Here is a 13,292-nt window from a genome sequence, read left to right on the forward strand (position 1 = left end):
ACTATTTGAAGATAATTTTTCTTCTTACCACTGAAGCAATAAGCAGGTAGTAGTACAATTTGGGGAAAACAATATTTCTGGCTTTTGTTTATTTTAATTTGTGATATTCATGAGATCTTTTGTGAAGCCTTTGGGTATATAGTAAAATTAATGGGTTTTTAACTTTGTATCGACTCGTACTTTTGTAGGTTTTAAATTTTTCTTCTGGCTTTAATTTATGCTATCTCCTTTTACTTCTTCATTTAGAAATAATGTATTTTTCTCAGGATTGCAATCTCAGTGCAGTCCTCTACTTTTCTATTTGTTGGACGTTCTCTTAGACATCTACATTTTTATCTAGTTAGTACCTTTTTAGTTTTTTATACAATTGATAAGAACTCTTTAATCTTATGAATTCTTTATATTTTCTCTTTGGAGACAAGATTTATAGGGATTTCCTTGGGCTTAAACTAGAAAGAAAAACGAATTTGCATATGAAATGTTGAAGGCTTTGTTACAAAGTGGACTAACATTATATGTATGTTTGAAATAAACTGCTTCAACCGGAGCACCTAGCTGTTAACCTCCAGATTAATATCTGTCATAAAATATGTGCGTGCTTCCAACACATGGCATTGCCTCCTATTACTGCATGTCCAGGAGAAATTGTTTTGTCTTGTAGCAAAAGACATTAGCTCTTTGCACATTTTTTTTTTTTTTTTAATGACAGCTATCCAAAAATCAAGCGTTCCCTTGTATGTGAGGACAGAAAAGGACAATTTTTAGACAGGTCTAATATCCAGTTGTACCTTTCAGTCACTTAGAGAGAAGGCTTAGACCCCTGAAGCCCAAAGTCACAGGTTTTTTAGGATTATGGTGGTATATACCTCCAGTTTATAGAAAAAAAAATGCGTTGTAGAAAATCCAAGTTAAATTAGGACTCAAATCCAAGTTAAATCTAGAACTAAAGTTTTACTGCCCCAAATACTTGTAAACTCTAGGTTACTGCTCTGTTGTCCATTTCATCAGTTGCAGAATATTCAAGTTAGCCTTTCAGTGCTAACAAGAACATAAAAATGCATTATGTCTAAAAGCAGAACATGATTGCCAAGGCAGATCTGCGCATTACCTGAGAGTTTGGGGGGCCACCCAAGCGGCATCTACTTGTTTGCTACTGACCTTCAGTTAGACTTGCTCAAGAATTGTTACAATGTAGTAACATACACCCTTATGTACTCTTGAGTTTATTGAAAACACACAGCAAATGTGCACACACACACACATACACACCAGCACACACCTACTCTAGAGCCTAGAATTTTAAGAGTCAGAACTTTTTACTTGCTTCTGGATTAAGATGGACCCTGTATTTCCTCAGCATGCTAATTAGAAACTCTATAAACAATTCAAAACCAGCTTAAAATTCTGTTTTACAAAAAAAAATTGATGTTAAATATTATCCTCATAGAGTTCTACTCTGACTTTTCAAATTGTTTTTTTCTCCCTTCATGGGATAAACAGTTAGGGTTTCTTTTTCTTTGTTTTTGTATCTCTCATTGTAAAAAATTCTATCTTGAAAGCTGATTTATTATTTCTTCCTTAGCATGGATGACATGGAAACAAAGATGATATTTCATCAGTCTTGTTTTTATTTAAGTTGAAAGGTTATATATTTCTACTGTCTACTGCAATACTGCTAAATATTTTTATAGTGCTTGTAAATCTTATGACATTATTTTTTTAGTTTGTATTTAAGGCATTTACTCAAAAGGGACCATATGCCTCAGTTCATGTCACTCTATCATCAGTGTGTATGGTCACTCTATTTTCTAATACTTTTAAGATTGGTTTTGGCCCCAACGTTCCTCTGCCAGATTTATTTCCTTTATTTTCCCCTATGTAGCACCATTTGGGCCATTTAATATGTAATCTCCCAACTCACCTTTATAGTTATTTTAAACATATGTATATATTTGAAATACCGAATTGTTTTGTATTTTCTAATTTTTGCAAAAGTAGTATCGACTACAAATCACATCCTATTCTTTTATTTTCTACTTTCATCTCTACACTTCCAGTGTCGAAGGCTGGACAGATCTGCCCACTTTAGTACTCTGGCAATTAAACAGAACCCTCTTCTGGCAGAAGCCTAGTCGAATTTGGGGAATGTGTACAAGGAAAGAGGGCAGTTGCAGGAAGCAATTGAGCATTACCGGCATGCATTACGTCTCAAACCAGATTTCATCGATGGTTATATTAACCTGGAAGCTGCTTTGGTAGCAGCAGGTGACATGGAAGGGGCAGTATAAGCTTACGTCTCTGCTGTTCAGTACAATCCTGATTTGTACTGTGTTCGCAGTGACCTGGGGAACCTGCTCAAAGCCCTGGGTCGCTTGGAAGGAGCCAAGGCATGTTATTTGAAAGCAATGGAGACGCAACCGAACTTTGCAGTAGCTTGGAGTAATCTTGGCTGTGTTTTCAATGCACAAGGGGAGATTTGGCTTGCAATTCATCACTTTGAAAAGGCTGTCACCCTTGACCCCAATTTTCTGGATGCTTATATCAATTTAGGAAATGTCTTGAAAGAGGCACGGATTTTTGACAGAGCTGTGGCAGCTTACCTTTGTGCCCTAAGCTTGAGTCCAAATCATGCAGTGGTACGTGCCAACCTGGCTTGTGTACACTGCGAGCAAGGCCTGATAGATCTGGCAATAGACACCTATTGGTGAGCTATTAGATTGCAACCACATTTCCGTGATGCTTACTGCAACCTAGCCAACGCTCTGGAAGAGAAGGGCCGTGTTGCCAAAGCAGAAGATTGTTATAATACAGCTCTGCGGCTGTGCCCCACCCATGCAGACTCTCTAGCCAATATCAAAGGAGACCAGGGAAACATTGAAGAGGCAGTTCGCTTGTATTGTAAAGCATTAGAAGTCTTCCCAGAGTTTGCTGTTGCCCATTCGAATTTAGCAAGTGTATTGGAGCAGCAGGGAAAACTGCAGGAAGCTCCGATGCATTATAAGGAGGCTGTTCGAATCAGTCCTACCTCTGCTGACGCCTACTGTAATATGGGAAACACTCTAAAGGAGATGCAGGATGTTCAGGGAGCCTTGCAGTGTTATACTCCTGCCATTCAGATTAACCCTGCATTTGCAGATGCCCACAGCAATCTGGCTTCCATTCACAAGGATTCAGGGAATATTCCAGAAGCAATTGCTTCTTATCGCACTGCTCTGAAGCTTGAACCTGACTTTCCTGACGGTTATTGTGATTTGGCTCATTGCCTGCAGATTGTCTGTGATTGGACAGACTATGATGAGCGAATGAAGAAGTTGGTCAGCATTGTGGCTGACCAGTTGGAGAAGAATAGGTTGCCTTCTGTGCAGCCTCATCATAGTATGCTGTATCCTCTTTCTCATGGCTTCAGGAAGGCTATTGCTGAGAGCCATGGGAACCTCTCCTTGGATGAGATCAGTGTCCTTCGTAAACCACCGTATGAACATCCAAAAGACTTGAAGCTCAGTGATGGTCGACTGCGTGTAGGATACGTGAGTTCTGACTTTGGGAATCATCCTACTTCTCATCTTATGCAGTCTATTCCAGGCACGCACAATCCTGATAAATTTGAGGTATTCTATTATGCCCTGAGCCCAGATGACGGCACAAACTTCCGAGCGAAGGTGATGGCAGAAGCCCATCATTTCATTGATCTTTCTCAGATTCCATGCAATGGGAAAGCAGCTGATCGCATCCATCAAGATGGTATACACATCCTTGTAAATATGAATGGTTATACCAGGGGTGCTCGAAATGAACTCTTTGCTCTCAGGCCAGCTCCTATTCAGGCAATGTGGCTGGGCTACCCTGGAACAAGTGGTGTGCTTTTCATGGATTATATCATCACTGATCAGGAAACTTCACCTGCTGAAGTTGCTGAGCAGTATTCTGAGAAACTGGCTTATATGCCCCATACTTTCTTTATTGGTGATCATGCCAATATGTTCCCTCACCTGAAGAAGAAAGCAGTCATCGATTTTAAGTCCAATGGGCACATTTATGACAATCGGATTGTGCTGAATGGCATCGACCTCAAAGCATTTCTTGATAGTCTCCCAGATGTGCAAATTGTCAAGATGAAATGTCCTGAGGGAGGAGACACCGCAGACAGCAGTAATACAGCTCTTAATATGCCTGTCATTCCTATGAATACTATTGCAGAGGCAGTTATTGAAATGATTAACAGAGGACAAATTCAGATAACAATTAATGGATTCAGTCTTAGCAATGGACTGGCAACTACCCAGATCAACATTAAGGCTGCCACTGGAGAGGAGGTTCCCCGTACCATTATTGTAACCACACGTTCTCAGTACGGGTTACCGGAAGATGCCATTGTGTACTGTAACTTCAATCAGTTATATAAAATTGACCCATCTACTTTGCAGATGTGGGCAAATATTCTGAAGCGTGTTCCCAATAGTGTACTGTGGCTGTTGCGTTTTCCAGCAGTAGGAGAACCTAATATTCAACAGTACGCACAAAATATGGGCCTTCCCCAGAACCGTATCATTTTTTCACCTGTTGCTCCTAAAGAGGAACATGTTCGGAGAGGCCAGCTGGCTGATGTCTGCTTGGACACTCCACTCTGTAATGGACACACCACAGGGATGGATGTCCTTTGGTCAGGGACACCCATGGTGACTATGCCAGGAGAGACTCTTGCTTCCCGAGTTGCAGCTTCCCAGCTCACTTGTTTAGGCTGTCTTGAGCTTATTGCTAAAAATAGTCAAGAATATGAAGACATAGCTGTGAAACTGGGAACTGATCTAGAATACCTGAAGAAAATTCGTGGCAAAGTCTGGAAGCAGAGAACATCTAGCCCTCTGTTCAACACCAGACAATACACAATGGACCTAGAGCGGCTCTATCTACAGATGTGGGAGCATTACGCAGCTGGCAACAAACCTGATCACATGATTAAGCCTGTTGAAGTCACTGAGTCGGCCTAAATAATGACTGTGTGCACAGGAGAATTACCCTGTACCTGAGCCTCAACCTTCCGGGGGAAAGGCAGCTACTTTCTCCTTATCTGTACAATACCATGTTGCAGATGGGTGACAGACAATGATAAGATAGCACAGCCAGACTTGCTTCCTGCATGATCATGATCACGATAGGGAGAGACACAAGAGATGGGAAACTGCTGCTCCACAAGGAGTCTCCATAGAATTTTGCAGCATCCAGGTGTCTGGAAGGTCTGGAAGGTAAGTCTGGAAGGTCTGATCTCCCTTGGTCTTCCATGGGATGGATGGTTAGTGTGGAAGGGAGATAGAGATTGCCCAGCCGTTTTGTGATTATCATGGATTGATTGAGTCTTCTGGATTAATATTTTTCTTTATATTTTGGGTATTGGAGCTTTTAAAAATGTTTGGTTTCAGGTATTTTTATTCATGTGAAGTGTATATGATTCTCTTGAGATAAGGTTTTAAGCTAAAATATTCCTTGTTTTAGTTTCTGAACTCTACAGATAAATGGGGACTTTGCTGCTGTAGTCTTTTTATAGGTTTTATAAACCACTTGAGCCTACATCAGTCATTTTAGTTTGTGACATAATGTTTGGAACTATCAGTACTTTGTTGGTTTATAGATGATGGCTTAAATTCTTTTCCTGGTCCGCTTCCTTCTTCCCTTTCCCCCACTTTAAAAATTCTCCTGTAACTTGGCTAACAAAACACCAAGTATGATTCAAAACCTCCCGGAGTGTTTCTCTTAGCTCGAAGGGACTGTCCCTACTTGTTCCCCTCCTTGTTCCATTCCATGGGAGATAAATCACCAGGGCCCAGAAATCAGAAAGAATGTAAAATGAGACAAGCAAAGCTGTCTCCCCCCTGCACATGCAGGTTATTTTTGATGCTTCTGGGTTTATGGGTTTTCTCCCAGGGAAGTTAACCTTGAGCCGAGACAGTCTGTAGATAATGTAAACCACCATCTGGCAACCTTCCTTTTTCTAGTCTATATAATCTGCAACTGTAGCAGGAAGGTGTGAGTCTTCCTTTGGTTCCAGAGTGAAATGCGAGTTGGAGTTGGAGTTGGAAAAGAGGCCCACAACCAAGTGTTAGAGAAGGAAATGTGAAGTCATTAGTGAAAAACCAGGTTGAAGTTAAGGTGAAGAGGCATGAGGAAATGGTCAACTGTTACAGTATTACAAAGATCATCAAGAAGCATATCCATGAATGTGGTTTGTATTGCAATCTGCTGAAAAAGAGACAAGTATCCTGGCCTGGCCTTCGTGGAGATTATATTTTATTGATTCTGATAATAGATTATTGTTGAAAAGGGCCTCCTATAAATTATAACCATGCAAAGGCAGCAAGATAATTTTTTTTCTTTATGTATGTGTTTCTCATTCCTACTCACTTCTCTCTTAGGGGAAGAGAAAATCACACACAAAAAAATGTCAAGTCTCAGCTATTCCTTTTCAAAATAATTTTTTTCCAAATTCCAGTGGAGGCAATAGGTTAACTGTTAAGATTTGTAAGGCTCAAAAAGCTAGATTTTTTACAAAGTGTACCCAAATTTTATTCTATAGCTAATAGCTTTGGAAAGAATGTGTCATGATGCAAAGTTGGAAAAAGCTGGTTTTTCTTCCGTGAATGACTTCAGTGTGTTGGGAGAAGAGGCAGAGAAGAAATCAAAGTAATTAAACATGGGGTGAGTTTTCCTGATAGGGGACTCTAGTGCTTTAAAATAGACTAGATAACCCTAGGGATAAGCTGAGGGTAGAACAGACCAATGCCTCATTTCCAATCTGGTACCCTGGAAGAAAACAGTGTATTTCCTTTGAAGTCTTGAGAGGTTTCTCTTCTGCTTTGTTTTGGTTTTGGTTCATTTTGTAATCAACCTTATTAAGGTATCATTTACATACAATAAAATGCAGACATTTTTAGTCAATAGTTCAGTGACTTTTAATTAATGTATACATTTGTATAACTACCACCCCCATAAAGATAGATAACAATTCTAAAACCCTAGAAAGTTTCCTCCTAGGCTTTTGCAAAAGTATCCCCATCTCCCACCCCAAGGCAACCACTGATCTGTTTTTTATCTTTAGAGATGACTTTTGCCCAGTTTAGAATTTCATGTAAGTTGAATAATACAGTAGGTGCCCTTTTGATCTGGCTTCACTTGCTCAGCATATAGTTTTTGAGATTCATTCATGTTGGGATGTTTTAAACCAGGACTTTAGCCTGGGTGGCTGATGTTGTCTGAAGGCACTTATAGGTACATCTGAGTCTCTGGCATTGTCACTGTCTGTTCTTGGCTCCGTATTTTCAACTTTACTAAGCAGCACAAGGTTGAAGTAAGGAAGATCATTGTCAGTATAATGGAGGTGAAGTGGGTTCTGTTATATAATATTCTCAGCAAAAATTGACCTGCTTGGAATCATTGTGTTGATAATTGACAAGAATACTCTTCTTCCAAAAACCTTGGTACTATAAAACTTCTAAAGGACGCTGTCCTAGGACTCTTTTAGTTTTCATTTTTTGGGAAACATTTCTGGAAAATTCAAATGTTCACAACCTGAAAGAAGCAATTATTCACCTGAAGGCTGACTCTGCCAAAGTTGAGTTGTCCGACCTTTACATGCTGATAGAAGCCAAATAGCCTTGCAAAACAATGCTCTCTTATTGGATATAAGCATATAGATTGTTTAAGATGGACGTGTATATGCAGTAAAGTGAAAAAACAGAGAATCTTTGGGTTTCCCTTGCTGGGTTTTTTTTATTTTTTCATTTAAGTTTCTATAGCGTATGCTAATAATTCAGGGTAACCTCAGGTTAGTTTTAGTTCCACTCTTTACATAAATGTTGAAGTACTCCATACCCACCGTTTTCCTACCTTCCTTCTTTTCTTCCATCTTTCCTTTCTCACTTCTTATAATCCATTATACTTAATCCTGCATTTGCTGAGGTGGCACTTAGTGTAGGAAAATACTGTGAAATTTTGCTGTTCAGAATGCATGTTGACCAAATTCTATATTGAGAAAAGGTCTGAATTTACCCAGAGTAACCCTTTCTCAGCGTCTTTGAATAAAGGCCATAGAAAGTGGGCTCTATATAGTATCCTGACAGGTATGTAGAATTCATAGCAATTGCCCTCAAAGAGCTTACCTATCGTAGATGCATATGAATGCATTTAATGATTGCTTTATTGGCAGCAGTGCCATCATACATGGTCTGTTTGGTTTTATATCATTCTCATTACCTGCTGATTACCACTGTATACATTGCAAATGGAATGGTTTCTATGGCTTGTGAACTTAACGGCCAAATAATATGTAATTTATTGCACACTTTAGTGTAGAAGATGGAGACTCCATAACTTTTCGTGTGTGCTTTGCCCCTTTGGAATGTATTACCCTGAGATCAGGCAAAGTAATAAATTTATTTCAAATGTGCGTGATAGCTAAACATCAGTTAGGAATGGTGGGCAATATTTCTTCTTCCAGCAACATAACAGTGTTTAAAGACTAAGCCATTGAACGTGGAGTTACTGAACATGGGACTCAGTTCACTGGGATCCCTTCTTAGAAAAATAAAGCAAAACTTGAATTGGATTTGTGTGGCTTATTCAAGTAGTAACTTATCAGCTACATCTTGAACTTAATTTGTCACAAACATTTGGTATTTTATTAACTCTCTTCCCCTTCTTCCCCCGACTCTCACGAGAATGGATCATGAGTATCTTAAAACATACTAAGTCGTCTTCCATCCCTGTTACTCTAACTACAAGAGCACACTTTCCTTATCCAATGCAACTTACTGTCTTTTAGAGTAGCTGTGCTTTGAATTCTGTACAAAATTACAACCAGCAAAGAGAAACATTTTCAAGGAGCCACCACATTGTAGAGCTTTAGAAAGAAGACTTTAGAATTAAGGGCAAATATATCAATTTATAGCTAAAGCACCTGAGGCCTAAAGTAGGCAGGTTACCATCGAGGTCAGGGAAAGTGGTGGAAGATCAGGTTTCAAGCTGAGGAAGAGTCTAGAGGGACTCAATCTGAGCAGGTCAAAAACTGAAATGAGACGACGAATGTTCTGGGAAGGCTGGCATGTGGCCTCAAGTGTGGGATTCAGACACGGAGTGGGCCCGGGGGGAACTGAGCTTCTGCAGTAGGCAGAGAAGTCCACCTCCTCTCCGGAAAGTGCCGCTGACATCAGGGAGTTGAGGGGAAAGAGCAATGAGTTCCAGTCCACCTGAGAAAGCAGGCCAGTCTGATTAACTCTGAATTTAGGCTTATTTCAGATACTTCTTGAGAAAGAACTTGGACAAGAGCAAGTCCCACGCAGCCTCTTTTAAATCCATGCCCAGTATTTTCTGGTGGAGTTGCTTAAACCCTCCAAGTGACTCCAGCATTTTAATTTCACTCTGTAAATAATTCCGACAGTTCTATGATTGATTATTTAATGGGCAAATAAGTAGGGTCACAAAAGAGTGTGAATGTATTTTACAGAATGAGGATGGGCGGGGTGGAGCAGTCTGGAATAGGACACCAATAAAAAGGGATCTTGGTAAAGAAGAACGTCTATTAGAAATGGAGAGGAATTCGCAAGGAAATTAGTGCCTGACTCCACGCCCTTCTCTCTGCATGTTTAAAAGCTAGTTTCTAATTTTATTTTCATAGGAGATGTCTCTGTGATGAATTGTCTTTTACCTCCACACTAGTTATCACATGGACATATTGTGAAGTTTGTGTGAGAGAAAGCAAGTATTAGAATTTCTCTTGCAAGCAGCCATAAGCACTGCCTGGAACAGTCTAGGATAGAAGGAGAAGGAAAGGAAGGTGGAAACAAAGGAGAAAGACAGCTGATGATGCTGGAGTCTCTCGCTGGGATTTGTGGTATCTCATTTTGAGACTAAGTACAGAAAGTCAGAACTTGACTGATTGTTTCTTGATCACGGTTTGTTTTCATTTTTGCTTTTTTCGTGCTCTCTCATCAGTTATTCCAGCCAGTGCCATGTCATTTTCAGTTTCAGTAAGTAAGCATGCCTGTCTTGTTTCCATTTGCATTATTCATGCAAACGTTGATTGAACTGATGACCCCGAGTTATCACGGAAACATTAAATACACCAGTGGATACATTTCTTAATTTTAGAAAAAAATTACCGAGTGAAGGTTAAAACAACTCCTCTTCATTTTGTCATTTTAAAAATACTTCTCCTAACATGCAATACCTCATTGCCTAACAATGCCAGATAAATGAAGAATTCCTATGTATTCCTGAATGCAGGCTAGTCTGTATATTTTTTGGCAGGTATGACCGTTACCGAGGGTAACGGCCTGGTTTGCTGGCCATGTCCTGTCTCCTAGAAAGTTGTACTTTCTGTTTTCTTTCAGTTGGTCCATTGGCTATCAGAGGTGAATTTATAAAACTATACTTCCCTTTACACTTACTTTGTTTTGTTTTGTTTCCCTTGAAGACTAGTTGATTGACAATGTTGTGTTTCAGGTGTACAGCTAAGTGATTCAGATATATATATATTTCTTTTTCAGATCCTTTTCCTTTATAGGTTATTACAAGGTATTGAATATAGTTGCCTGTGCTATACAGCAGGACCTCGTAGTTTATCTACTTTATATATAGTATACCCTTACTTTCTGTGATCCACGCTGGTCAGACCACATAATTATTTTCACTTCTGATATAATTTTTTCCGGTCCAACCTCAAATCTTTGATAAGAAGATATTTTAAAATAAGTTTAGCATGTGTGTGCTCTAAATCCAACAGTAGTTATTAGAGATATGATTTTGCACTAGGTATTCCTCCCTTTTTTGTTCTTGGCCAACCAATTGAAAATTAGTTTTTATTTTCTGGTTGATTTGCTAGATGTTTATGACTATAATAAAAGTCTTAAATTTTGTCTCATATCTTAAAACACAATCTGAATTAGCAATGGATATTGTGCCATACATAGGGGCTGTGATATAAATATAGTTTCTAACTTCAAAAACATATAACCTAGAAGGGAACACAGACACATATGCAGCAATTATGGTAACTGCATTTGTTTACTAAGTGAAATAGTACTGAGATGGATAAAGTGCTAGCGAGCCTTGAACAGGCAAATCAGCTGCAAAAATAGATGCGCAGTTCTTTAAAAATCTTTTTAACATTTTTCCAGGTACATGTAGAATATAACTTAGCATAAAAACGGTATGGGTTTGAGGATATGGGGAGGGGGAAGGTTAAGCTGTGACAAAGAGAGTGGCATGGACATATATACGCTACCAAACGTAAAATAGATAGCTAGTGGGAAGCAGCCGCTTAGCACAGGGAGATCAGTTCGGTGCTTTGTGACCACCTGGATGGGTGGGATAGGGAGGGTGGGAGGGAGACAAAAGAGGGAGGGGTTATGGGGATGTATGTATATGTATAGGTGATTCACTTTGTTATAAGGCAGAAACTAACACACCATTGTAAAGCAATTATACTCCAATAAAGACGTTAAAAATAAATAAATAAGTAAAAGAAGACTGACTCATCCAATTAAAAAAAAAAAGAAATTCTCTCATCCTGGATTCAAGAGAAGGGATGAAGTAAAAGGATGAGGAAGAACAAGAAGAGGAAATGTGAGCGTGGAGAGGGTAGGAGGAAGAGCAGAAGGCAAATAAGTGTATGTGCTTCTCTTGCCATCCCTGACTTTTTTTTTTTTTTTTTTTTTGGTGCTTCAGGAAAACCCAAAAGCCAGAGAAGAGCACAGAGGTGCTCACCACTGCATGTAAACAAAAAGGTGGAGAGAAGAGAATGGTGGTAATCTGCGCAGGCAACTGGAGGATGACCTGAGTGCATCTCGCCAGGGAACAGTCCCCGTTCCATAGAATCCCTGAAGATGCCAGGCTCTTATGTTTAGATGGGGGGCCGAAGGTGTCTGTGGGGTCATCACGTACATCACTCCTGGAGGTGTTGTTCACATTGTGTTCTTTGTAAAGAGTGTCCCTGGTGAGGTTCAACATCTCCCTCTGCAGGACCCAGCCTTGCCCTCCCAACCCGCCAAGGTCAGCAGACAACACCCCCAGTTAATCACCAGGTGTGGTGAGATATCTGGAGTGGCCCTGGTACCCCCCAGTTCAGGCGTCCTGGGGAAAGGGTGAGGAGGACAGAGGAACCGGGGCTTCTTCTCATGCAAGCAGACAGCTCACCTGGCCCAGCGCTGCTGCATCCCTGTGGGCACACAGTAGCCCTGTCATCCGGTAGGGGACACTGCAGGATCCACACCTGGCTGGGATTTGCCCAACCCCTGGGGACCCCTCAGCCTCTGTGGAGCCCCACTGAAGGGCCTGGGTCACCTCATGGCACCATTTCTCAACCTGAGGTTCTATAGATTTTTCATAGATGTGTAAAAATTGAATACAACACACACACAAAATGAAAGCAATTCAAAGCAATGCTAATTTAGGATGAGTTAAAGGGCCAGGATTCCAAATTAATTATGACCTTAAAATTAGATAACAAATACATCTGGTTTTATTACATGCTGAAAAGCAGTGTCTTCTACAAACTTTTCATGTTGGGATACAGCAAAGCTATAGAATTTATGATTCTGTGACCACAGCATCAGGATATTTTTAAATTAAAAAGCACAGGCAAGTTTGGCTGGGGTGTTAAAGAAAGAAAAACGATTATTAGGGGAAAAGGGAACATTGCGGTTCTCTGCCCACTTCCACTGTGCTGGTCTCATGATGGGCCGTGTTGCGTGTGGGCTGGAGGGACAGGGTCACTACTCCCACCTGTGTCATCAGACCTCCCACTCCTCACAGCGCCCAGGTGGGAGGGACCCACACTTTTCACCCTGGAGCCCCAGTGCCTCCCCTTTCCTCTGCATCACTTTCACTGTTCAGGGGACCAGTCGCTCGAACGCCGCCCGGCCAAATGCCCAGGTTAAATCGCCCCTGTAGGACAGGTCTCTCTGCTACCAGAACACACTTGGCAAAGAGCAGCAAACAGGCCCCAGTGCCCTGGGGATGTGAGCCCTGGGGATGTCAGGGCCCAAAGTCACTTGCAGGGTCTGAGTAGCCCCCTGGGTCCCACACACCGACCCCAGGGAGCCCACCTCCCCACTGACTCCAGTCCCTGCCTTTGTGTGGCAGGTTCTCGTCTGACTCCTGTGAAGACTGTGACCTGGAGGCGTCAGCCTGAGACTCAGAGGGGATGGAGCTTGTGCAGCGTCTGGCAGCTTAAATGAGACACGAGGCCAAGGAAGGAGGGCCGCCTCTCTGCTCCGCCTCCGCTCCTGAGTCAGGTAGTGAGT

General features: G+C 41.0%; 1 protein-coding gene across 2 annotated transcripts in view; it reads left to right on the forward strand.

Annotated features, from left to right (window-relative positions):
• Nucleotides 1–13,292, forward strand: part of LOC149744041 (2'-5'-oligoadenylate synthase-like protein 2) — a 51,228-nt gene that overhangs the window by 19,367 nt on the left and 18,569 nt on the right. Inside the window, exons 1-3 of one of the 2 annotated variants that reach the window (XM_089905866.1) lie at nt 4,758–5,243; nt 11,716–12,039; nt 13,132–13,283. The gene's annotated coding sequence lies outside the window, so the exon portion shown is untranslated. Of the gene's footprint in view, nt 1–4,757; nt 5,244–11,715; nt 12,040–13,131; nt 13,284–13,292 lie in introns of those variants that run through there. The other variant, XR_016391582.1, reaches the window with a different exon arrangement.

This window comes from Delphinapterus leucas, unplaced genomic scaffold (assembly GCF_059928025.1).
Source record: "Delphinapterus leucas isolate spDelLeu-1000000601 "Yukka" unplaced genomic scaffold, BTC_Dleu_Yukka2 spDelLeu_asBTCV2_sq25, whole genome shotgun sequence".
In the NCBI taxonomy this organism is placed as follows: Eukaryota; Metazoa; Chordata; class Mammalia; order Artiodactyla; family Monodontidae; genus Delphinapterus; species Delphinapterus leucas.